Source organism: Ascaphus truei, chromosome 10, assembly GCF_040206685.1.
Source record: "Ascaphus truei isolate aAscTru1 chromosome 10, aAscTru1.hap1, whole genome shotgun sequence".
In the NCBI taxonomy this organism is placed as follows: domain Eukaryota; kingdom Metazoa; phylum Chordata; class Amphibia; order Anura; family Ascaphidae; genus Ascaphus; species Ascaphus truei.
In genome coordinates this window covers 52,899,151-52,925,947 of record NC_134492.1, presented here as the reverse complement: position 1 = coordinate 52,925,947, position 26,797 = coordinate 52,899,151, and the positions used below count along the sequence as shown (strand labels likewise).

General features: G+C 45.2%; 1 long non-coding RNA gene across 1 annotated transcript in view; it reads left to right on the top strand.

The window, feature by feature from the left end:
- The window catches only part of LOC142503399 (uncharacterized), a 61,050-nt gene extending 36,086 nt beyond the window's left edge, over positions 1-24,964 (top strand). Inside the window, exon 4 of the long non-coding RNA XR_012804011.1 lies at positions 24,447-24,964. This is a non-coding gene — a long non-coding RNA (uncharacterized LOC142503399). The remainder of the gene's footprint in view (positions 1-24,446) is intronic.
- The last annotated feature ends 1,833 nt before the right edge of the window (positions 24,965-26,797 follow it).

The following is a 26,797-nucleotide window of genomic DNA, read 5'->3' as shown; positions in this document are numbered from 1 at the left end:
TAATATAAATAACAGATCATGGGAATAAGTGCTTCAGACATACTGTAAAAGTAACATTAAGGAAGGAGTCCCTGCTCAGAGGAACTTACAATGGAATTGGTAGGTAGGGAGAACGTACAGAGAAACATCAGGTTGAACTTGGGGAAAATGCCAGTGAAGCCCACAATTGCATTTTACATTGTAAGTGTTTGATACTATATTAAAGGTTTATGTAAAAACATTATATCTAACAGAAGTTTTCTCTGCGCTCCTTCTTTTTGTGTATATATGTCTTTTTGGCCCCGTTGGATCACGGACAGATTGGAGCAGTGGAAAAATTCTGGTTCAGCAGGAAGCTGAGAGATATCCTCACAAGTGCATTCCCAAAAAACTGAACTTTATAGCTATCTGACTCGCATTATGATGTCACCAGTATGATGTCATGTGCCAGATACATACCCTACCAGGTTGTGATGGCAGGGGTAGCTGAGGAACCTAATAAAGGGAAATCCAAGCTATTTACCCCTAACAAAACGTGTAAACTTTGCTGTCCTGGTAATGTTACATCCAGCCAAATGTAATTTTAATATCTGGGGGAGAACAGGTAATGTATTTCAAGCCTGTGTTCTTTATTCCCTGTAAATGCAATCCCCCAGTGAATCAACATTGTTCTGTGATGTGATTTGGGCTAGCTGTAATTCTAATTCTTGTCTTTTACATAATTACCTTATGTCTGTATTTATGCCTGTGTTAGCAATTCCTCCCAGATTAGATACCTGGTATTGTGTGGTGATGGAATTAACATGCAAGAAAGTAAATGAGATATTCCACTGTTACTGTCATTTCTATGGAGAAAGACTAATTAATTCACTCTGTTGAAGCTCTCCATAGAAATAGATCAGAACAAAAGCAGGGGATTAGTTAAATGAATCAGATACCAGGTCTGAGCCCCATGCACTGTTTCTCTTGGCTGGCTGCTTTGCTCAATGTTAAAGGATAGCCACCAAGGGGTATATAAGGAACACTGCTGATCAGTCCACCTGAAATCCTTCTCTGTGAAGGAGTGTGGAGACCATCTGAGAGACACTCTGGGAAGGAGTGTGGAGTTGAACTGGGACCAGCTGGAGGTTCATGTCAGATTGGCTGCTGTGTGCAGCAATCTGATATCCTGAAGCAGAGAAGCAGACAGAGGAAACCCATGTGAAGTGGGTCCCTGCACCTAGGAAAGTTATATCTCATTCCCTAGACCCCTGCAAGTGTGTATATTTTTGTATATTGTATTCGTGTGTGTTTCCGAGATTTTTACCAAAATAAACCTCATTTTATTTCACTGTCTTGTTTTGCCCTGTGATTGATCCCTTAAAAATAAATTGTGTAAAAAGACCTGGTCTACTGTGACAGGCTTTTTTCTGGTGTCAGCGTGTGGGATCATAGGGCTTTGCACTATAGCTTCCGGCGTGGAATTATAGATAGTACCACAAGTTAACTCAAGGTTAACACGAAGAAACCCATATATCTGCACTCAAAGAAATTAAAAAGCTGTACTGTAGTAGCCTGGGATGTCAATTGTCCCACTAGGTGGAGTATAATTACTCCTGCCTAATGAAACACTAGAGTGAGTAAAAGCTCACAAAACCAAAATAAAGAAATGTTATTAATGTAACCTCGACAACTTAAAATGAATACATAACAACAATTAAATAAAATCCCCTAGGGGGTGGTTCATGAAAAAACCCAGACTGGGAAATACCAAATATTAAGTCCCCTGTTAGATAGTACTCTATTAAATACACCAGATAATATAGTATAATGTCACTAGATGGTACTATCAAATAGGATACAGATAGAATAATCAATGGCTAAACATATGTGACTCACATCAATCCCACTCAGGAAGACGCAGAGCGCAGTGTGTGATAAGAGCTCGATGTGCATATGACCTGTATATGTTTAAGGTGAGTAAACACACTAGATATGATACATAATATAATTGTCATATACCAATCATCAGCTGTGTACACATGATATATTAACACAGTAAGGCCCAGTGAGGCTGTTGATGCTGAATGTGAAGTAACCACACAGTTAATCACCCATATACTGCACCGACACACTTTATTCGAGCAAATACCCAGTATGTACCTGGCAGATACCTGGAATGCGCCGCTCCTCACCTCTGACAAGCCCCGTTGCGTTTGCCTTCCCAGCCTGGGTTCATGCCTGGCTGACGGGCGGCTGATCTGTTAAATGATTATGATTAGGATTTAATAGGCTGCAATGCTTCGCGTGTCTACCAGATGGCATAAATTCATGAATTGTAATGCAGTATATATATATATATATATATATATACTGTGCAGTATTGCAGCCAGTGGGAATAAAATGCTTCAATCCCTGCCTGGAAAATACCTCAATGCACTCGGGCAGAAAACAGTCACAAACCTCAATACACCCGGGTATACCCGAATTCGTGGGACTAGCCGAGCTCGAATAAAGTGTGTCGCCAGTGTAGTAGCTGGGATGATGATGCTTCATACAGTGCTGAGTATATGAGCTGAGGTTAGCATCAATGAAATAACATCAAATTGCCCCATTCAATATCTGCATGAGCATATGAGCTGAGGTTAGCATTTATAAAATAATATCACATTGCCCCATTCAGTATGTACATGAGCATATCTGTAGTAGATTACTACAGTCTGGAGACCCTGTGTATGTGTTGCAGCAGGCTAAATGAAACAGCCTTTGATGTCCCAGTGTGGATACTACGTTACCAGCCTCGTGTACACACAGCCCGCGTCGCACGAACCACCTCCCTCAGAATTATAGAACAAAGTGAGCTTGGAGATTGCAAGCTCTCAACACAAGTAGTGCCGGAAAACACGTTTTTACAAAATCAGAGATCACACTCTGTTCAGTGTCACTTAAGTTTAGTGCCACAAGGCGAAGATGGCTTCCAGATCAGGAAGGTATCGGTCCTGGAGTCAAGAAGCAATTGGTGCCAAGTGTAAGCTCTTCAGTCTGCAAACCGAGGGCTGCAGCAGACCGAGCTGATAGCCATACTGGAGGAACATGAAGATGCCATTGCCAGTGCTAATCAAGCAGAAGCTGTTGCCTTTGCAGAGAGAGGAGGAATGGAGCCAGGGGGACCTGTCCAGGTTGCCCCGGTGGCTCTGGGGTTTTTGGATTTTATATTCTTGTGTGTTTCCGAGGATTTTTCCAAAATAAACATCATTTTATTTCACTGTCTTGTTTTGCCCTGTAATTGATCCCTTAAAAATAAATGGTGTTTAAAGACCTGTTCGACCGTGACACAGGTACAACACCCAGTTGCTGACTTGCTTAGAGAAGTTGTAAAAATAGAATGTTTCCAATTGTATCCAAACACAGACACAAACCTGTTCCTTAATCTCAGGAACCATTGTGCAAAATTTGGTTACAATTAGAGATGGGTGAAATTTTGGGGTGGATTTGGATCTGCTGCAGATTGGCCAGTACCTATGGTCTGTTGATTTCCGCTAATCAATCTCAAAAAGGGCGATCCGTCTTTTTTTACCACCGACAATTCAATCAGTGGATTCTGCAATCCATGTGTGGATTGCTGTATCCGTGGATTAGATTCTTAAAATCAACCAGCGGATTGTATCCAACGGCGGTTTTGGATTAATCCGCACGGATTGAAACTGAAACAATCCACCAACGGGTTTTACACTGCGGAACGGAATTTAAATGGAAAGCTCGGGAAAATCCTGGAAACAGATTTTTACAGTTTTGCCTATCTCTAATTACAAATTACTATATATACTATACTATGTAGAAGGTGACATAATGTTGGAAGTGCCAGTATTATTTATTTATAAAATGTTTTACCAGGAAGTAATACATTGAGAGTTACCTCTCGTTTTGGTATTGGTTTCTTAGGCTTTATGCATTTTATTACATTTATTGAGTGTGTTGTGACTAGCTCTGTTTTAATAGTTTGGTGAATATATATGTTGTGGAGCAGAAAAATCTGAATTGTATGGCTTCAGTGATATAAAAACACATTTCTGACTTACATTTCTCCCAAGCAATCCTCAACTTCACTTAAAAATATCAAAATAAGCACAAAGAGTTGAGAATGGATTTGATTCCCATTTCACTTTCAGCACACTAGTCTGTTTGACATATGTATCTCAGAGAGACTTTAAATTAGCTTGGGCTAAAGTGCGGCTGGGAGAAGTCTGGATGTTTATTACAAGCTGACAGTAGTAACGAGAAAGGTGACAGGAATGACAGAGTGATGAATGTAATCACCAACTGAGGCTAAGATTATTTCTGTTATCTAGGTATGGCTCTCTGAGGGTATCTTTGGGCTTTGCAATGCTGCTCACCCTAGAGAGATATGTTATAGCAGAGTGAGTACAATATTCTCCAGTAATCTGAAGACTTGGTAAAATGGGAACATTGTTTGCAGACAGAATATGAGGCTGTAAAGAAATGATTGTCCACTTACAGTAGCGTTAGGTAAAAAGAATGCGCAAAGCTTACAGTATTTGATATCACAACAATCTCAATGGGACATCTTATACATTTCAAGTGCTCAGACTATTCATCATCACCCCACAGAATCCCCAAAGAGGTTACATGGATAGTTTATCAAGGGCTCAAAACGGACACAAGAATACTAAAGCTATTTACTTTTGTGTTGCAGAAATCCATGTTGTATATTCAGGGAGGGGTGTCACTTATAATGGCAAAACATCATCAGCAAGTGAAAAATAGTAAGGGTTAAGATCAGAAAGCCATGTTGGGTACCTTTTTGTTAACAATGACAAATATGCACCTAGAAAGCATTTCAATAGGCAATCTAAGCAGGGAGTCTCCAGAGCTGAACCCCATTCATTTCAGTTCCAAGGGCCATACGCATGTAGCCCCCTGTAAACAGCACAGGCTATACCTATCTTCCTCCTACTGTGGTAAGTCCTGTTAAGGGCAGGCACCAGTAGTCATCATGGGTTTTCCCCCTTCCAAGCCCTGCCCTGAGTGGTAGATGCAGGCCCCTGACTCTGCTGCAGGCATGAGACAGAGGGGAGGTTCTGCTGACATCATGAGGGGTGGGGCTGAGTCTATTTAGCAGCCAGCTCCTGTGAGTGACTGTCTGTTCTGTCTGAGGAGTTGGAGGAGACAGTGCGGTCTCACCTGTGCAGTCGTACAGGAGCAGAGAGAGGAGAGAAGAGACTCAGCCACTATGAATAGAGCTGATAGTACCATAGACCCGGTGGACCAATGCCCCTCACTCCAAGTCTGGGGTGATGGGGGGAATCCATTCCCCACCCAGAGGATAACCTCTGAGGTGGGCAGCGGGGTATTGATGCCCCAGCCCAGACCATCCTGTCGGAAGAGAGACTTGGAGAGGAGGAAGGATCGGTGAAGGGAGGAGAGTGGAGTAATCCGCGGGACATTGCTGTTGTTGTTGTGGCTGCTGGTCGCCACTACATTTGGAGTTGCTGATCTGACAAATAAAGAGACAATACTTTTATACAAAGACTGTTGTGTGAGTCTGGAGCATTCGCCCTGGGACCAGGGTTCACTCTTCTGTACAGGTCCTATCCCATATCCCTGGGAGTATAGAAGATTGAGGCGCTGCACCACTAAGAAAGCATGGAGGCTACCACCCCAGAAGCCTTGTGCTGTCTCCCCAATAACAATGCGGGAAGCTCAGGCCCTCCTGTTCCTCGCAGGTATGCACCACCACTACGCACGTAATCTGCCCTCACGCACCCTAGACACCACAGATGATGCTGGGGGGGGGGGGAGGAACAAGGGTTACACGTAGATACAGAAATTGTGACCAGGATGATCACATGTAGTCCCTAAAACATGCACTCATTGTGACAGGAGAAAGGATATATTGGATAGGAACGGGATGTTGTAGGTAGCCCACAAAATAAAGGCTGAGGGAAGCATGTCGAGATACTCCACATAACCAATTAAAGAAAAATAATAAAATGTTATTAATAGCATAGATATTAACGATAGTGAGATATTTACAGTGAAGGTAATCTTAAAAACCCATGGGTGAGACAGCATAGTGGCTTGAGGAGTCATATACTTATCAGAAGTTACAGTATATGTAAGGCAATTGGCTGATAACTGAATTGTTTTGGATATACACAATATTTATACAAATGGTGACCTATTTAGTCCAAGGTCACCTGCTATAAGGGATCTGTTCCATGCCTAAAATGGTCGCCGCGATGAAGTGACATCATCATCACTGAAGCAATCGGGACCATATCACTGCCTGGCAAATCCTGCCCTCAGTTCATAACAGGAAGTTACTTAAATCCCACTGAAACAAGTGTGGCCATCTTACTTCCTGGGAAATCCTGCCCTTACCCCCCTGACAGGAAGTAAGCCTCTCTCTGGCTCTTATTGCGAGCAACTACTTCTGACTTGTCTTTGCTCATGCAAAGTAGTCAAGTACTCTATGCCTTGCTCTGCCTTTGATTTGCCTTTGGTCATGTTTGTCTTGACTCCTGCCTGGATCGGATTACCTCCTGACTTGTTCCTGCTTTGGTCCAGTCCTGTTAACCCTGTGTTGTTCCAGTCCGGTTCCACCATCCTTGTTGAGTCCTGAGTCATCTGTCCTCTGTCCTGAGCCTTCTTCATACCTGTGCCTGCATCTTCCCCAGAACCGGACCTGTCTTCCCCTGCATCCCAGTCCTCCGATCCTAGGCCAATGTTGGTGTGCCTTCTCCCTATCTCTGTCCTGCGTGTCCGTATCCTGTCCTGCAGTCATCAGCGTTACACATTGCACGAGCCGTGCAGTGGATCTGCAGAGATAGGGAACACCGAGCCCCTCCCACTTGGAACGTCTGGAGGTCTCTCCTGAAGGGAGGAGCGCTATGGTGCCCTTGGTGTCGCCAATGCCCACTTTGTAGTGCCTTGCACCCTGGATGTTCTTCGCCTAGATCCCTGCCTTTCCCCTTTTTTGTTCCTGGTTATTGCATGCTTTGTCCTGCCTAGACTTCCACAAGGACCCCTGCTTGTCCTTTTCTTGCTATCCGGATATTGAAATATTTCTCCCGCCATTACAGAGATATAGAAAAACGCTCGCTGGGGTAGTGTCGGACCTGCTGAAGAGGGTGTACCATGATATAGTAGCAGGCATATAATCCTTTGGCCAAAGCATTGAACTAAATTACTCTTACTTTGAATATAGTGCTTCTTGTCACTTGCGTTCTCACTGAGGATTCGACTGTCTTTGCGGTTACTGGAACTCTGCCTTTAAGGAGGTGGAACGTCCTCCAGATAGCACCTCTCCATGGAAATCTGCCCGGAACCCAGCCTTGTATGCCACTTTGGTAAGAACTCTCCCTTTGTTGTTTCCCTCAAGCCTATAGTGGATCGTCTGGAGTTCGATTCTGAAGTGGGGATACTATAAGGAATCTGTTTGATACCTAAGATGGCCGCCGTCATGAAGTGACATCATCCTCACTGAAGCAATCGGGACCATCTCTCTTCCTGGCAAATCCTGCCCTTAGATCCCGACAGGAAGTGACTTCAATCCCACTGAAGCAGGCATGACCATCTTCCTTCCTGGCAAATCCTGCCCTTGACCCTTAAATAACAGGCAGTGGCAACTTGTCTTTGCTCGTGCAAAGTAGTCAAGTACTCTATGCCTATGCCTTGGTTCGTATCCTGTTCTGCAGTCAGCAGCATTACACCTGCAAGCAGGTGTATCGCAGTATATAGTTGGTATTCTAAACCTTGTTATGTGTGTATCAATGATACTGAATATTATATCTATATAATCTCATCGGATAATATACATGATACACTCAGTCCAATTCCAGGGGCCTCCTGCTACTGGAGTCATTTATCTCTGTAAGGTGATGACAATATCCGCTCCGGCTGGCTTCACGTAATGGCCGCTTTTCAAAGCTCCCAATCCCTGCAGGCCAATAGGGAGCCATGACGTCCTCCGCCGCAACTTCCTATTGGCCAATGTGACGCACAGCTTTTAAAAGAAGAGATACCGGCACCCCCTTCGGAGGTAAGTTTCTCTGGAAGCAGGGGCTGCTATTAATGTGGTTTCTCTCCAGAGACCCCCTGCTACACTCTTGCTGTGACAATGCAACCCCACCTGATGTTGCAGAGTCATTTGATGCCATGATTCTGAAGGTGGCACCAGGAAGTTCCTAAGGGCAGGGTATTTGTAAACCCACAATGCTATAGCAGGAGGAGGGTGGCACGAAGGAGAAGGTTAGAACTTTACAGCGGCTCCACCAGCAATCAGTGGGGAAGAGAGCGGGGCCTCTGTATATGGGGGGTGGAGGGAAATTCCAGGGTCCGTTGGCAATGGAAGGAGCACATTGTGGAAATCTGGAACACTCTGCAGGACAGTCCATAGCAGGCTGTACTGGCCCATCGAATTAACACAGCGGGGTTCCCTGTGTTTGAATGAGACTTGCGCTGTGTGAATCCTGACGGACGGCACCTCTCTGTAAGAGACATACACTAAGAGTGAGGCTGAGTCAGTCACTCTACCTGCGTGCCTCCAACAGGCGATCGCGTGGCTTTTATCTTATTTTGATAACACAGTATTGTAGCAGGGGGTCTCTGTAGCTGAATCCCATTCATTTCAGGTCCGGAGACCCCCTGCTTCTTGAGTTACAGGCCCCGTTATGGGGTGCCAGTATCCCAGGTATGTTAAAATTTTCCGTGTCACTGCCCACGTGACCGGGAGATTTAAACAATGCGGGGTGATACCGGCAACCCATAACTGGGCCTGTAGCTCGGGGAGCAGGGGTCCCCAGGGCTGAAATTAATTCAGCTCCGGAGACCCCTGCTACAATACTGTGTTATCGAAATAAAATAAAAGCAGCTTCTTTATCTCAGCGGCTCTCCGCTAAGGAAATGAAGGGGTTAAGCCAGAGTACCTAGTTTATTGGGGGTAGAGGGGGTGGGTGAAGGAGGAAGTTGCCCCAGGGTGGGTGGATAGGCCTACCGGGAATGTTGCGGGAGGGATTAACCCCTTCATTACCTTAGCAGTAGTAACCGCTATGGTAATGAAAGAGTTAACCCTCCCACTACCAACCCGAGAGGCCTAATCACCCACCCCGGGGCAACTACCCCTTTCACCCACCCCCTCTACCCCAATAAACATTACAATATAATATAAACACTGATACAATACATTGAACCCCCCGCCCCCCCCCACTCCTCCTCACAACAAATAAAGTACAGTAATGGGCAAAATTCCTGTTATCCATATCTGGATAATAGCACATTTGCCCATTTAAAATTCAAACATAACAAAAATATTACCCAGCATATAGTAAATTAAATTTGTATTTACCCTGCCAGGATGAAGGCCATCCTCATCCCCCTCGTCTTTCTCTTCTTCAGTGGCACTGAGAGTAAAATAAAATAAAAACTCCTGGCCTCTAACCCCTTAATCACCTTAGCGGTTATTAACCACTATGGTAATTAAGGGGTTAACCCCCTCGTCCACTACCCACCCGGGAGGCCTATTCACCCTCACCAGGGCAACTACCCCACTCCCTCTACCAATTGATTGTCACAGTGGTAAACCATGCCCATAATATGAGGAACATGAGGGGGTAGTAGATGCATGTGTACCTATTTTCATCTTGCAAATGTTGAAGGGTTTGTGAGTGAGATATTAAATGGGGAAAGAATACATGAGCTGACTATTGACATTACAGTTAGGATACAGAGGTATACAAAAGATTAAATTACTATTTTGGCTGTAGGAAAATTTGCAAAATGTTGACATGTAAATGTAGTTGAATCAGAGCAGGATGCAATTTCTCTCCAGTAGAACCTGGACAGACTTTAAACTTGGGCAGGTAAATAGCAGGTGAGGTTTAATACAGATAAATGTAAGGTTATGCATTTAGGAAACAAGAATAAACTGGTGATTTACAAATGAAATGGGGTTAAATTAGGGGAATCCTTGGAGAAGGATTTAGGAGTGCTTGTGACAGCAGGCTTAGCAATAGTGCCCAAAGTCATGCAGTAGCTGCTGTCGCAATGACATCAACTCTTATCAACACATATATATTTCTGGGTACTTGATTGAACAGAACAAGTTGCAAAATAAATTGTGATTTATTTCCTTAATAGACAAACACACGACATCTGCAGAATACTTGAAAACACTCATTGGGATAAGGAAATGAAAGAAATTGTCCTTGGAATGAAAGAATTTGTCCTTTGCTTGCCAGTGCAAGAAATGCAGCCTTTGTTTTAAAAGTCCTGTGGTTATTTGGTTGTTAACCCCTTCACTCCTGGACTGGTTGTTGCTGTACTGAAACAAAGTCTTGCATCTTTACATCATGGATTAAAATTCAGGAATCACATTGGAAATAATTGGGAAGCCACATTTATAGACTGCCCAAAGCTATCTTTAACATGTGGATCCAATCCCCTTGTGGGAAAAAAAAAACCATGAATAGCCAAGTGACCCACAGTTCATAATACCGGTCAAAAGGGCTGTGCGGTGGGCAGGGCGCATGGGTCAGGTTGACGCCCATGCCACTTAGCATACCTGGGCTACACCCATTTCTGGGGGCCACTGTGTCTGGTCTCTGACTTAGAGGTGTCACTAGCCTGACATCTGCTGTACACCAGTATGCCAGTATGCCAGTATTGTATACATTATGGGCCTCTTGGTATTGTCATAATTGACACTCTTTTAGACAGGGGGACTCTAAATCTGTGGGAAACTTTTGAGGCTCCATCATAAAAATAATTACAACCCTTTCAGGCTTGGTCATAAAAATACCGAAGCTCATTCACCCATATCACAGCTGGATGTCCAAGTAATTCCTGCTTAGACTTACAAAAAAATACCTCCTGCCTTACATTTAAGATCTTCTATCATGTGTTGGTTAGAGGGTATGGCAAGCAATGCATCTTGTCTTTTACCCTCGCAGACAGGGAATGGCCTGCACATGGGGAATAAAAATGGCGGCGACAGGGCAACAACAGTAATGCATGGCAAATCAGATATTAACCCTTTCCTCCCCATCACACCTCCCCCACTCAAGACGCAGGGACTGCCCTGACCACCCCGTCCGGTGGCTGGGCTGGCCTGCCAGCTCTTGAAGTTAGTAAGTCCTGAGGGCTGTCCTGGCGGGAAAGGCCATCAGCATTACCATGCTCACTTCCCTTCTTGTGCTGGACGGTGAAGTTCCACTCCTGTAAGGCAAGACACCAGCGCAAAAGTTTAGCATTTTCCCCCGACACCCTCTGTAACCAACTCAAAAGATTGTGGTCAGTTATTACTGTGAAATGTCTGCAATACAAATAAGGCTGTAACTTCTTTAGAGCCCACACTATGGCCAGACACTCCTTCTCAATGGTGGCATATGCCACCTCTCTGGGCAGCAGTTTTCAGCTTAGATATACTACCGGGTGCTCATCGCCCTCCTCCCCCACTTGGCTGAGTAGAGCACCAATGCCAAAGTCTGAGGCATCAGTCTGCACCAGGAACTTTTTTGCATAGTCTGGAGCAGCAAGTATAGGAGCGCTGTCTAGTGCAGTCTTTAATGCCTGAAACGAGACCTCAGAGGCAGGAGACCAGACTACCAGCACAGACTGTCGCTTCTGGGTCAAGTCAGTCAGGGGTTTGGCAATGGCGCTATACTGAGGGACAAATTTTCTGTAGTAGCATGCAGTGCCTAGGAAAGCCATGACTTGCTTCTTGGTTTTGGGAATGGGCCACTGCACTGTAGCTTCCACCTTAGCTGGTTCTGGCTTAAGATGCCCGCCACCCACTCTGTGCCCTAGGTACAATACCTCTGCCATCCCAACTAAGCACTTGGTGGGTTTCAACGTGAGTCCCGCTTCCCTAATCCTGGCTAGCACCGCAGCTACATGCACTAAGTGTGAGTCCCACGAATTACTAAAGACAGCAATGTCATCCAGGTATGCCCTTGCAAACCCTTGCATACCCTACAGCAAGCGATTGACCAGGCGTTGAAGGTAGCCGGTGCATTTTTCATTCCAAATGGCATCACTAGAAATTCATAGAGGCCACTTGGGGTAATAAATGCAGACTTCTCTCTAGCCTCCTGGGTCAAAGTTATCTGCCAGTACCCTTTACTGAGATCCATAGTCGTCAGATACCTTGCCCCCGCAAGTTCATCTAACAACTCATCCATGCGGGGCATGGGGTAGGCATCTGACACTGTGCCCGCATTGAGCTGCCGGTAGTCCACACAGAATCGGGTGGTTCCGTCCTTCTTAGGCACCAGGACTACCGGACAAGCCCAAGGGCTCTGGGATGGTACAATTACCCCTAGGGCCAGCATCTCTTCTACCTCCCTCTCAATACTGCCATTCACCTCTGCTGACACTCTATAAGCGTGCTAATGCAGAGGTCTCAGATCCCCTGTCAGCACTGGGTTATCAGCAATGTGTGTCTTCCCTGGCTTGTCTCAAAACAGAGCCCTATACTTCTCTAGCATAGCCCTGGCTACTGCTCTCTGCCTGAGCCCCTACAGTAGTATCTCCACCTGCTCTATGGTACCTCCCTGCCTAGCCTCCCCCAGCAGATCAGGCAGAGCATTGCTCGCCGGATCCCCCATCGGTGGGCTGCAAATGGCCAGCACCGACGCCACATTCGGTGCTATGTACTCCTTCAGCATGTTGATGTGATAAGTCTTATTTCTCCCTGTCTCAGCGTCTACCTGTACAACATAGTTGCACTCGTTCATCTTTCGCAGTACCGGATACGGTCCCGACCAGGCAGCCATTAATTTGTTCTCCCGAATGGGCTTGAGAACAAGTACCTGCTGTCCAGGGATGAACTCTCTGCTACGGGCATTCTGATCATACCAAGTCTACTGCTTGGTCTGAGCATCCCTAAGGTTGTCCTGTGCCAACCCCATGAGCATCTCTAACCGGTCTCTGAGATCTATCACATACTGAAGCACAGAAGCATCAGTAGTGGTAGTCTCCCCTTCCCATCCCTCACGGAATAGTTCTTTAGGTCCCCGTACCCTGCGACCATATAGCAGCTCAAAGGGAGAGAAGCCTTTGGATTCTTGCGGCACCTCTCGGTACACAAACAGCAAATGCTGCAGGTGAATCTCCCAGTCTTTTCCCTCTGCCTCTATAAATGTTCGCAGCATCTGCTTCAGGGTACCATTGAACCTCTCACATAGTCAGTTTGTTTGGGGGTGGTAAGGGGTTGTGCGCTGGTGCTTCACCCCGCACGCCTCCCAGAGACACTGTAGTACTTCACTCATGAACTGCGACCCCTGATCGGTTAAGATCTCACTAGGGAAACCTACCCTAGAAAAAATGGCTAACAGAGCTTTAGCTACTGCCCTAGCATCAATACTGGCAAGCGCTACCGCCTCAGGGTACCGGGTGGCAAAATCCACCACAGTGAGAATGTAGCACTTTCCTGACCAGCTGGGAACCATGAGGGGTCCAACGAGGTCCATAGTTACCCACTGAAAGGGTTCTCCTATTACCGGTAATGGATTCAGGGGTGCCTTCACACGATCACCCGCCTTACCTACTCGCTGGCAGGCATCACAGGATCGGCAGAACTCTGCCGCCTCACTGGATGCCCCCGGCCAGTAGTAACGCTGCAAGAGCTGGGCTCACGTCCTAGCGACCCCCTGATGCCCCGCTAGTGGAATGGGCTACCCGCAACAACTACTGCCTATATTCCCGGGGTACCACTAGCTGTCTCTTCCCCGTCCATACCTCATCTAACCCGGTGGTCCCTTGCTCTCTGTATAGGAGCCCGCGGTGCCACAAGAAGTAATCAGACCCCTTGCTTGGCTTAGACTCAGACGCCCGCAGTCTCATGCCCTCCAAGCTGGGATCAGATCGCACCGCATCCCTAAACTGGGCACCTAACTCTGGCCACCCCCCGGTCACATCTGAGTCAGGGGGACAGGGAACAGGTACAGGGAACAGTAAAAAGACAGGTAACTTGTCCTAGGTCATTACCCAGCAAGACCTCAGCATCTAACCCAGGCAAAACCCCCACGTCCCTCATGCCACGTCCGGCACCCCAGTCCAAAAAGACCCGGGCAACCTGAAGTGACCGCGGTCCTCCGTCTGGCATGGTCACTTGCATCCCGGTGCCCGGGAGCAAATCCTCTGGCCGCACCATATCAGGGCGAACCAGAGTCACGGTGGCACCGGAGTCTAGCAAGCCGTCTGCCTGCCTGTCTCCGATAGTCACTTTCCGCAGATGCTTCTGCCAGACATCGTTGGGCTGCATCCCGACTGGAGCAACCTGATGTCCCCCGCTCTCAGCTGCTGGTCCTGAGGTGGCAAGTGCAGTCTCTCCGCTGGGCATCCCTCTGTGGGCTGGTTCCATGGCTGTACTTGGCTCCTCTGTCTGTGCCAGTCGCACACGGGCGACCGGCCTCGCAGCTGGTGAGCGTTGCCCCTGATGGGGTCCCTTGGACCGGTCCTTGCCCGGACAGTCTGGCCTGAGATGCCCGACCTTATTGCAAGTGTAACACCACCTCCCATGCTTGAACTCTGCAGCCTTGGGTGCGCTGTTTGCTGCTGCAGGCTTGTGTGTCCACAGAGGGGTAGTCTTAGCGCCCTGGGCCGCACAGCCCGCTCCTTTGGGTGCTACAGGGTCCTTCATTGCAACTCGGCTGGCCACATAATCATCTGCCATTCTCGCTGCATCCTCATAGGTCTGAGGTTTATGGTCATAGACCCATCCATTCACATCTGTGGGAAGCTGCTGCAGCAGCTGCTCTTGAAAGAATAAGTCCAGCAGGGTATGGAATGTTGTAACCCCATTCCCCTCCACCCACTGAGTCCCAAGCAAAGCCATCCTACTGGCATAGGTGTTGTATGACTCTCCGGGGAGTACTACCCCCGTCCGGAACTTGCCCCTGTAAGATTCTGGGGTCAGGGCATACTGGGTTAGCAGCTTGCTATTCACATGACCGTAGTCATCGGCATCCACGCGTGGAATACCCATCACAGTCCGTTTGGCTTTGCCAGATAAGTGGTTGCAGTCTGACCACCCGGTCCCTTCTTGGAATTCGGAACCGGGAACACTGCGTCTCGAAGTCATTTAAAAACGCATCGAGGTCATCTGTGCCATCCAAGAACTTGCTGAAGCTGTGATGATCCACCCGGGAAAGACCTTGTTCCCCGTTTGCAAGGTAGGAGTTGTGGGTTCTTCCGAGCACTGCGGTCAGGAGCTGTACCCGCTCCGCAGTGCTAACACCCGTTCCCCATGTAGCCAGAAGTGCAGTGAGCCCAGGGACGGCACACTCGGCAGCCACAGCAGCTACCTCGTCCGCAACCCCTGGCGCCAAGCTACCCACGACCGGGGGGTCTCTAGCACTCTCCTCATGTCCTTGCAGCCCCGGAGCTGGAGGGACCTCCTGCACTCCGGGCTGAATAGCGTAAACCAACACAGCAGCTACGGGGACTTGCCCCTCTGGTAGGACCTGCGGTCCTCATGATGCTCCAAATCCTCCTCCAGTTGTGCGATCCAGAGCGATCACTCATGGTGCCTTCGGAGTATGGGTGAAGGGAACAGTGAAGTCTCTTGTGCTCTTTAGAAGTGTATGTCAGTTGCTACTTGTCTGAGGAGCTTGCAAGCTACAAGGTCCTCATTATATTACAGAGCCCGCAGGAAACTGCAATTTAGGATCAATCAGTATACCACCAGCTGCCACCAGTTTTTTAAAAGCTTGTCACGATGACATCAACTTTTATCAACACATTTATATTTCTGGGTACTTGTTGAACAGAACAAGTTGCAAAATAAATTGTGATTTATTTCCTTAATAGACAAACACACGACATCTGCAGAATACTTGAAAACACTCACTGGATAAGGAAATGAAAGAAATTGTCCTTTGAACGAAATAAATTGTCCTTTGCTTGCCAGTGCAAGAAATGTAGCCTTGGTTTTAAAAGTCCTGTGGTTATGTGGTTATGTGGTTGTTAACCCCTTTGCTGCTGCACTGAAGTATTGTATACATTATGGGCCTCTGGGTATTGTCATAAAATTGACACTCATAAAAATACCGAAGCTCATTCACCCATATCACAGCTGGATGTCCAAGTAATTCCTGCTTAGACTTACAATAAAATACGTCCTGCCTTACATTTAAGATCTTCTATCATGTGTTGGTTAGAGGGTATGGCAAGCAATGCATCTTGTCTTTTACCCTCGCAGACAGGGAATGGCCTGCACATAGGGAATAAAAATGGCGGGGACAAGGCAACAACAGAAATGCATGGCAAATCAGGTATTAACCCTTTCCTCCCCGTCACAGCTGCAAAGGCAAACAAGATTTTATCTTGCATTTAACGGGCAATGGATGGAAGGGAAGTAAACATAATGTTGCCCTTTTTTAAAGCATTAGTAAGACCACACCTGGGATATTGAATACAAGTTTGGGCACCACTCCTTAGAAAATACTTTCTAGAACTAGAGAGTGCGTAGAAGAGCCACCAAATTAATGTTGTGTTAATTAAGGGGATATTATAACTATATACAAAAACATTTGTGAACAATACAAGAAGCATTAGAAAGAACCATTCATCTCATGGGCAGTACAGTACAAACTACACAGGGTAATCCCTAAAGGTTGGAGGAAAGGAGATTTCAACAGCAACAAAGGAAATGGATATTTACAGTAAGGGCAGTTAATGTGGAATTCGTTACCAATGGAGACTGTGATGGTAGATACAATAGATATGTTAAAAAAATGTCTGACATCTTTTTGGAAAGGTATAGTATAAAGAGATATACCAAATAAATAAACATGGAAGGTTGGTGACTACCAATATTTGGAGTCAGGAAGGAATTTATTTTCCCCTTATGAGATATCATTGGATGATATTTCACTGGAGTTTTTTTAATTTGCCTTCAACTGGATCAATATATTGTACGTACAAATATAGGATAAGATACTGTGGGTTGAACTTGGATGCATGTCTTTTTTCCAATCTACTATGTAACTGTCACGGGAGACCAGGTATTTTAACCGGGATCATTCACTGAGCACAACAAGGTAATGAAACAAATTGTAATTTATTCGCATAAATTTGCTTACACACAATGATACAAAAAATACCGACAAAAAGCACACTTACTGGGGGTCTGGGGTTGAAAACTAGACTTTCCTAGGTGCAGGGAACTCTAAATAAGAGTTTTACCCTTACCGGGACATAGCCCGGAATCTCCTGGTTCCCAATCGGCGTGAAGTTCCACACCTTCTCTACTGAGAACTTGGACTTTTCTTGACCGCGAGCTACCACCGATCCTCTGGAACCGAAATTGCCATCAAATTTCAGCCGCGTCCACTACGTTTGATTTTGAGAACTTGGCCGCCAAAGTCGGGACTTAGAAAATGGCAGGCAAGCTTTCCTGGCCTGAAATTGTAGCCGGTTGCTCTGCTATTCATGCAGAAGCAACTTTGAAAAGCCCGCCCGCGCTCTTACTACTGGGAATCTCAAATCTCATTGGCTCAGACATTTCTTATAGTATTCTGAGTTTCATTCATGTAACTCAGAAGCCAAACATCGCGTGGGAACTTTCTCAGTAGCCAATCAGAGCCAAGCCGGTATAAAAAGCCGGGTCAGCGGGAATATGAAATTGCCAAGGGACATTCGCAAGTTTGCCACCTCCATCCCTGGCTATCTTAATGCCACCCGCTGGGTCAGGCTCCACTAGGTCTGGCAAAACAAGTGGCAGCCCGGACAACTGCCATTGTACCCCAGACCTGGGTACTTGAGCCTTTCCCTGCTACCCAAATGGCTTTCACACCTTTTGCATCTCTGGCTACATTGAACTCTTATGTCCAGCAGACTTTCTGGCACCTATGGGTTAGCCCTGGCAGTCTGTTTGAACATTGGTTCCGAAAGTCCCAGCACATTACAGTACATTACAGTATTAATAAAATATATTTTAATACAGTACATCCCTAAGTTTCTGGGTATGGGGAATAGAATAGGAAGATGTACTTTTATTCCTATCAGCCTTTATTCCCCACACACTATCTCTGGGACTTAGCCTGTAGTCTGAGGTTCCCTCACAAACTTTATATATGGTTGGAGCACCCACCATCACAATACAGGTTCTGGGCTACCTGGGCACTAACTGGGGTACTCCCCTTAACCTAGAGATCCCCTCAGCAACAGGGACACTGATTCCTCCCTGTGCCCCATTCAACTTTCTGGGCTATGCTGCAGCAGGATACCATAGTGGTGAGTCGCGCTTGTGTTTTCAAGGGGAAGTATTTCCGGGACAATGTGCCTACATGTATCCGGGAATCAGGCATGATTCCCGGGTACATTTTTAGGGGAACCGACAACTCCGGACCCCAACTACCTAGGCACATTCTGACAACAATTCCTCCGCAAAACCTCCCTTGAAAATCACCCCCTATCAATCCCTGCTAGCTGGCATGCCTGGAAAGTTAAAAACACAAACAATACTTTGTATGCTTCAACTGTACTTAGCGTAAATAATGTTACTGGGTCCAAGAGCTAACTCTCTTGAACCCTTATACATGGGTCTGGGGTAACCAAAAATAGGCTTAACCTTTATTTGAGAGCCAGGTTACCCCTTACCGTCACAGTAACTACTGTATGTAACTATGTAATCCAAATCTGTTAGGACTAACATTTTTAATGAATTCCCTGGTGATCGATTTTTCTTTGGCCTTTGCTTGGTAAACACTAGTTATTCAACCAACAAGTGTTTATGTCATAAAGAGAAGCAAGTGGATTCAGTGAGTAGAATTACAAATAACTTGAGTTGTTGATACATTGAGGGCTGTGATACTTTATATTATTACGGTATGTTGATGTGACACATTCTTAGTACAGGTTGCCAGCATCGGTGTTCTCTGGTCCAGGGAACACTCATCCAGATTCTGCGGCTTCTCCGACAGCAAGAAATTTTCTGTCCACCACGACTCCGAATACAGTAAACAGTAAATCTGGCTACATATGTATATTTGTTATAGACACGGTATAGGTGAAGGATGCAGTTATATTTAATCCCAATGTACTTGTATCATTACTGAATAAAAAGGTGTGTGTGTGCTGAGCACGCACATTTTAAGTGAAACTTCTTTGTTTTGTCAAAGAAATTGTATTTGTGATGGTGCTGTTTTTAATTAAAACGCAAAACACAATTTCAGTGACAAAACGCATAGAAGTTTGGCTTGGAACGCGTGTGCGCAGCACACACCCAGTTTTACCTATTTGCACTTCTATATGTATAAATTTGAATGATGGAAGAAGCACACTGGAGCCTTTTTGTAAGTTAACTTACTTTGTATTTAAAGCATCAGAGCAGGTATTTGCAAAAATGTGACGTTTCAGGACAGATAATTCCTTTCCTCAGACCATACACCTTACTGCATGAGTTAAAACAACATGTGTATATATACTCCTCAGGGTACAAAATCACCACATACCCTTCACCTGTGTTAATTACTTGGCAGCCTCATTACTTGCTGGTTTGCAAGGCAACCTGGATACAACAGAAACAAATAGAGAAATACACATAAACAGCACAGCTCGCTGACTGAACTGCGGAGAAGCCTAATTGATTATGTCAAACAGGAGTAGCAACTAATTTAAACAACATATATGCTCTACAGATGCAGCCACCAGTATTAGAACTTTTGCCTGGGAAATTCTGGGGCAGCCTCACAGTAATTGCCTCAACATTTCTGTGAGATTCTTAATGGCCCATTGGATTAATATACTGTAGCAGGGGTCCCTGCAGTCCCATTCAAACTGTGTTCATCAGCTGTGTTAATCCGATGGGCCATTAAGAATCTCACAGAAATGTTGAGGCATTTACTGTGAGACTGCCCCAGAATCTCCCAGGTAAGTGTTCTAATACTGGTGGCTGTGTCTGTATGTTAGTGCCATAAAGAATATTAAATGACTAGTAAGATATTACAATGTTTCCCAGAATCCCTTGCTGCAGTGCAAGCCCTGTATGCTAAAAGATAATGAGGAAGGGCAAGGATGCAGACCTGTCTGAGACGTGAATGTGCGCACACTGGGTTTTTTATTTGCTGTTCACAGTACGGTGGAAGGTTTCTGACACTTGTTTACACCCCATAAGTAATATAATGTGTGGTTGAAATCTATCCCAGCTTCACATTACAAAGCCAGTGTAACGATCTCCACACTGATAAGTTCTAAATGGGAGAATCAGCTCTCTGTGAGCAGGGTTACTAGCTGTGCAATGCGGCCGGCAGAAGCTTATTGATTCCCATATTAAAATTGGCATGAAGCAAAAGATGACACTGTGAGTGCTCATTTGCATATCATAACCCAGAATCCCTGGCTGCAGTGAAACCAGTGTATGCTAAGGGATAAAGTGGAAGGGCAAGGTTGCCGACCTGTCTGAGACATGTGAATGTGTTTACAAGTGGTATTTTTATTTGATGGTAAGGGGAAACAGGACAAGCTTTTCCTTAGTGACTCATGATTCCTTCTCGGGTGTTAGCGCCTCCATTCACAGCAGGCTTCAGCATAGCTGGAGACAGTCCCCACTGTGAAAGTCATACAGTACTTCATACTCCTACCCAATAGACTGTAACTTAGGCAGGGTATAAAAAACAGGATCCTTTATTGCATCGACTCCATGTGTTATTACGGCGAATACATTTAGCAGCATGGGTTCCCAGGCCTCTGGATGGTGCCTGGCCTTCTCTCAATTGAGGCCTTGCAATCTGTAGATCTATTCAGCTCAACCCCCTAAGGGGCTGAGAGCACGTCCCACTCCCAGCCGGGAGGGACTCAGACTCAACTCCAACTCCAACTGACTATAATTTAGAATGCCTCCTCTCCAGTACAGAGGGGGAGGGTACACGGTCTGCACCAATTGGCTGCACACAGACCCAGTTCCCCTCTCCCCAGTTACTCAGAGAGGCTGCCTGAGGGAGGGATAAACCCCACAGGATAGCCTGCCACTGCCTGTAGCTACTGGGACTTACGTGACAGGGGGCAGAAAATATAACCTGGAAAAGCCATGGCTACACTCCTTTAATAGCAGAGCTGCTTTGCTGTTTTATTATTATTATTATTATTATTATAATAATGAGGACCTGTCCAATCCACTTGCTTTGTTTAAAGCTGACTCTACCGATTCTTAACTGTAATTCCTCACTAAGAACCTTTCTTTTAACATCTGAGATTGTTCATTAAAAATATCTTCCTTAAAAAATATCTCCTGATTTTACAGCACTGGCCAAATTGAATTTTTTCTACCCTTTTTCTACATTGATTACTTGTAGTTAGTTAATAGGGGTTGCGGTTTACTTTTGTAAATAATATATTGCTTTGTATATTGTCAATTTCAATATAAAATTATATATCTAAACAATTTATGTTGGTTCTGCTGATCTGGGAAGTAAAACATAATTTAGTATAATTAATATTGAATTGGGTTAATTCTACATTCGCCGTCTTCAGCCCCGAAAATCCCCATGGACTTGCTCCAGTTTAATATCAAAAGAGTCTTTTTAAAGAATGTTGCAAGTGTATTTCACATGAAATTCAACGAGCTTCTTCTAAATAGTCCTCCCTGTTTAAAGCCACAATCCCTCTATTTTTATCATCCTGCCCGATTTACTACATTCTTTTAGGGCTTTTACTTACCAATCTGTTTAGGTTTTTGCCTCTGTTTCCATCCTCTGTGATCTCAAAATCAGCTGTGATAATGTGAAATAAAGTTACCTTTGCTTTGACTTGGATGCAAGCCCGACTGTTTCTTAAAGCAGCAGAATGTTTGTTTTTATTTTTAATAGGTGGGAACCGGTTGATATCAGCTCTGGGGACCCCCTGCTCCCAAGCTACACACCTCCATAGAGGGCGCCAATAGCAGCTCTGCAGGTTTAAAGGGCCTGGTCACAGAGGCCAATAGAAAGCTGCATGGGATTATGTCACGGCTTCCTATTGGCCTGTGTGATGCAGGACATTTAAAACACCACACAGCCCAGCCTGAGCGGCTACCGACACCACCTATGGAGGTAAGTATTACGGGAAGCAGGGGGTCCCCAGAGCTGATATTAACACAGTTAAATATATATATATATATATATATGTAGCCAGGTCCCCCTCTGCTTTGCGGACCCCCCCCTCCCTCCAGGTACTAACCGCGGTGGTCGGGAGCAGAGCAGCCGCTCGCGGGGAGGTGCGGGGGCGTGTGCGGGCAGGGCGCGTAACTTCAGTAGCGCGTGCGGTTGCTAGGTGCTGCGTCCCAGTGGCAATTACTAAGTAGGGACTCCCGGCGGCTCCCATTGCAGGGCGTCGCCATATTAGATTGTGCACGCATGCGCAGTGTGAAAGAGTGACGGGAAGGCCAGAGGCAAGTCGCGCATGCGCAGTGAGATGCGCGTGAACCCCCACCAATCAGGAGAAGGCTCTAAGCAGGGACTACAAGTCCCATGAGCCTTAGGGGACCCCACGTGACACCAGGGAACCTATAGGGTGGTAGGATCTCCCTGCCACAGGGATTGATACATTTTCGCGCTCTGGGAGACAATTAACAAATTAATTAACAAATTACAGTGCTAGTTAGGGACATAGCGGACGCTGTGCTTCCCATCCAGAGGCTTCGGATCAAGCCTACTCGCAGAGAGAGCGGAACTGTACCAAGGGTGTACGGCCCTGACCGATCATCTCACCGGAGGAACCGGACGTCGCCAGGAAGGTCGTCGGATCCTTTGTGAAGATCCTTTGAACGCACAGGTGCCATTGCACTGGGCAGGTATTGTTATGCACGTCCACCTACCTACAGAGTACTCACACATAGTGGCAGTGTTGACCACGGGATAAGGGTTTTGCTGTGGACATGGTGTGGGGGTACACGGTGGTGGGCAAGGGGTATACAATCAGACGTGGGAGTGATTGACACTTGGACTTTTAGATTATAAGAATATATATATATGCATATCAGTAAAGGTTATTATTGTTTATTCATACCAAGTGTGTGTCATTGGTTTGAGTCCTGTGAGGGACCCCTCCCGCCTGTCGGGATCCCTCCCAGGTGGAGGCGTTGCACCATGAGATAGTTAAATATATGTACCTCAGGCTCCCCGAAAGGAGGTTTAGGCTCCTGATAGCCATACAGGTAAAATACAGTATCAGTAGCGTTTGTATTCACAGGGAATACCCGTTATATTTGGAGGCGCTGCTGAGATCAGCCCTGGTGTGCCCTACTCAGTAGTTCACGTAGTATTGTATCAGTCAGAATGCCTGTGCTCACGCCACAACAAGTGGGCGACTGGGCCGAGAAACTAGGAGAACTCTTGCGACACGTAGTTGCCGTAGGAGGGTTATGTGACGATGTACCCATGTTTACTGTCTGCAAATTAAAAAGGGGGTAATATATCTGCGTACATGAAAAAAGTTGGTAAAAGGCATGTAGTGTGTATCACACTGTTTACCACTCGGCAGCTGTTAGCTGTAGATTCAGGTGCTTGCTTCCCTCTGCTGCTGCAGCTCAATTGATTCTGGGGCAGGACGTCAGTCTTTTCACTCCCAAGGGGATTTCCCTTCATGCAGCCAGGTTCAGCAGCTGGTACTGGGGCTCGGTGAAATCGCTCCTGCTTCCTGGCCGATATGAAGCTGCTCCTGTACCTCGGCAGGTGTATCCTCTGCACAGAGGTTAAAACGCAGCTTGCTGGGGTGCCCTCAGCGTGCCACGATGCCGCTCCGTCGCGGGACGCTGTGTAATGACGTCACTGTCTACACAGCAGTGGTGGATTCAATAGGGAAGTTTGAACAGTCTTACAAAGTCTCTCACAAGTGTCCAAAACAGCACACAGGATGAAATAAAAACAGGACAGGCCAATACATAGACAAAGGCCAATGTAAGCAGATATAAGGCAATAGAATGTTACATCCAACTAGTTTCGTAGAATTAACTACTTCTTCAGGGAATAATTAGGCCATTACCCAGAGGTCTTAAATACCTCACATAGATACCTTATTGGTCAACCAATTAGGGATAGACCAATCATCTATAATAGGTAATGGTCTGCGTGATAGGGAAGATGTGTAGTTTACTTTTAAAACAACAACTTTATTAACAAAAAAACAAAAAAAAAAACAATACCTATTTAATATAAACTTACATATAGACAAAACCTAGCATAAATAATTAAAAACATGCTGGAATAAAAGAAACACAATATTAGTCGACTTAAAATAGACACCATCATTACTTGTATAAAAAGATGTAACTAGAAAAAAGCGTAGGATAAAGAAAGGAAAACAGAGATACAGAGATAAATGATACATCCCCTAGGTACAGAGAGGTGGTGAGCTAAAGATTCAATAAAGTGCCCAAATATCCACATCCTCATTTAACCCCTTAGGGGACATAGTATCTAACTTATGTATCCAATATGTCTCTTTAGAAGACAATGTTTTAACTCTGTCCCCTCCTCTTCTATTTACAGGAATCAACTGAATCCCCTTAAAAGTGAGACTTGACGGATCTTTATTATGGTGTATCAGGAAGTGTCTAGATACACTATGTTTTTCAAAACCATTTTTAATATTTCTGACATGTTCCTGAATCGAACTTTAAGGCTGCGTTTGGTTCTGCCTACATATTGATACCCACATGCACATTCCAATAGGTATACAATATGTGTAGAGGTACATAGAATAAAGTCATCAATATTAAAAACTTCCTTCGTTACTTGTGAATAAAAAGTGTGTTTGTCAGGATGTTGGTATTTACAAATCGTGCAATTACCACAGATATAGTTGCCTTTTGGTTTAGGCCCTAGCCAGTTCTTTTTCGATGTAGTATTGCTCTTACTTATAAAAACATCACTAGGAGCTAACAAGTTTTTGATATTTTTTGCTCTCCTGTAAATAAACCGTGGTTTAACGTCAAGATGTGATCCCAAAATGGGATCATTGCACAATATATCCCAGTGTTTGTTAAAAACCTTTTCAATGTCTCTATGAACCGAATTAAAGTCTGTAATGAAAGCCACATTAAGAGTGTCCTTTTTTGTGTTTTGACCTTCTTTATTTTTAATCGTGGATCTATTTTGAACTAACATATCCTTACGATCCATATTACGTACCCTTATGATCTCTCTTTCTAGAAGTTCCTTAGGATATCCCCTCTCTCTAAATCTCCAAAATAATTTGTTAGCCTGTTGGTTGAAAACCTCTAAACTACTACAGTTACGTCTGAGTCTCACAAATTGCCCCCCTGGTATGTTGTTTATCCATGTCTTTTTGTGATTACTATTCGCCATCAGCACATTGCTGGTATCCAACTCCTTAAAGAAGGTCTCAGTCTCCACGGTGCCATCCATTTTGGAAGTTAATCTTAAGTCCAAAAAATCAATCTGGGTGGCATCCACCTTGTGTGTGAACTCAAGGTTGTAGTCATTCCTATTAAGGTTGGCTACAAATGCACTGGCTGAATCGTAATCACCATCCCACACACACAGGATGTCGTCTATGTAGCGTCTCCACACAACGACATTCCTGTGGTATGGTTGGTCGGGCATGATAAACTGAGACTCCCACCTTCCCACGTACAGGTTTGCGAAGCTGGGGGCAAACCTAGTACCCATTGCAGTTCCGCAAACCTGTAGGTAGAAAGTGGAGAGAATCAGAAAATAATTATGTTTCAATATGAAACTGATAGACTCTAGAATAAATTCCCTATTTAATGGATGCAGATCAGAGTCTGATTCCAGAAAGGAATTAACAGCATCCAACCCTTTCTGGTGAGGTATATTAGTATACAGGGATTTTATGTCACATGTAATCCATACATATGAACTTTTCCATTCAAAATCTTTAAATAAGTTTAGAACTGCTGTAGAGTCCTTCAGATAAGAGGTTAATTTTCCAACATACGGTTGGAGAAAAAAATCCACATATTGACTAAGGTTGGCTGACATAGATTGTATACCTGACACAATTGGGCGTCCAGGTGGGTCAACCAGAGCCTTATGAATTTTCGGCAGGTGGTAGAATATGGGTATCCTAGGAAATTCAGAAAATAGAAAAGCAAACTCTGTTGTGTTGATGACGGACAGGGCTACTGCGTTGTCTAATAGTGCTTTAAGCACCCTTAGATATTCAGCTGTAGGGTCCTTAGGTAATTTTACATAGGACGATGTATCGTTGAGAAGCCTTAGAGCTTCTTTTTCGTAGTCACACCTATTTTGGACTACTACGCCCCCACCTTTATCTGCCTGTCTTATAATGAGGCTTTCGTCATCACGCAAAGTTTTAAGGGCTAAGGACTCACTTGCACTGAGGTACAGGAGCAGCTTCATATCGGCCAGGAAGCAGGAGCGATTTCACCGAGCCCCAGTACAAGCTGCTGAACCTGGCTGCATGAAGGGAAATCCCCTTGGGAGTGAAAAGACTGACGTCCTGCCCCAGAATCAATTGAGCTGCAGCAGCAGAGGGAAGCAAGCACCTGAATCTACAGCTAACAGCTGCCGAGTGGTAAACAGTGTGATACACACTACATGCCTTTTACCAACTTTTTTCATGTACGCAGATATATTACCCCCTTTTTAATTCTATAATATATTGTTGAATTTGCTTCACTATTTGGCGTTGTGCGCTGTTTTCTTTTGTTTCCATTCTCTTAGTGTGTGTGGGGTGCTGAGCCACCCCTGCGTTTACAGCTGCAGACGCCATTATCCCCAACACGGTTATGTGGCACTTATTATTTAATGTATAATTATCTCACTGTGGGAGTTGTGGTTTAATTTTTTATTAATTTTTTATCACTAAATTGATGGTATAGTCACTGCACTGT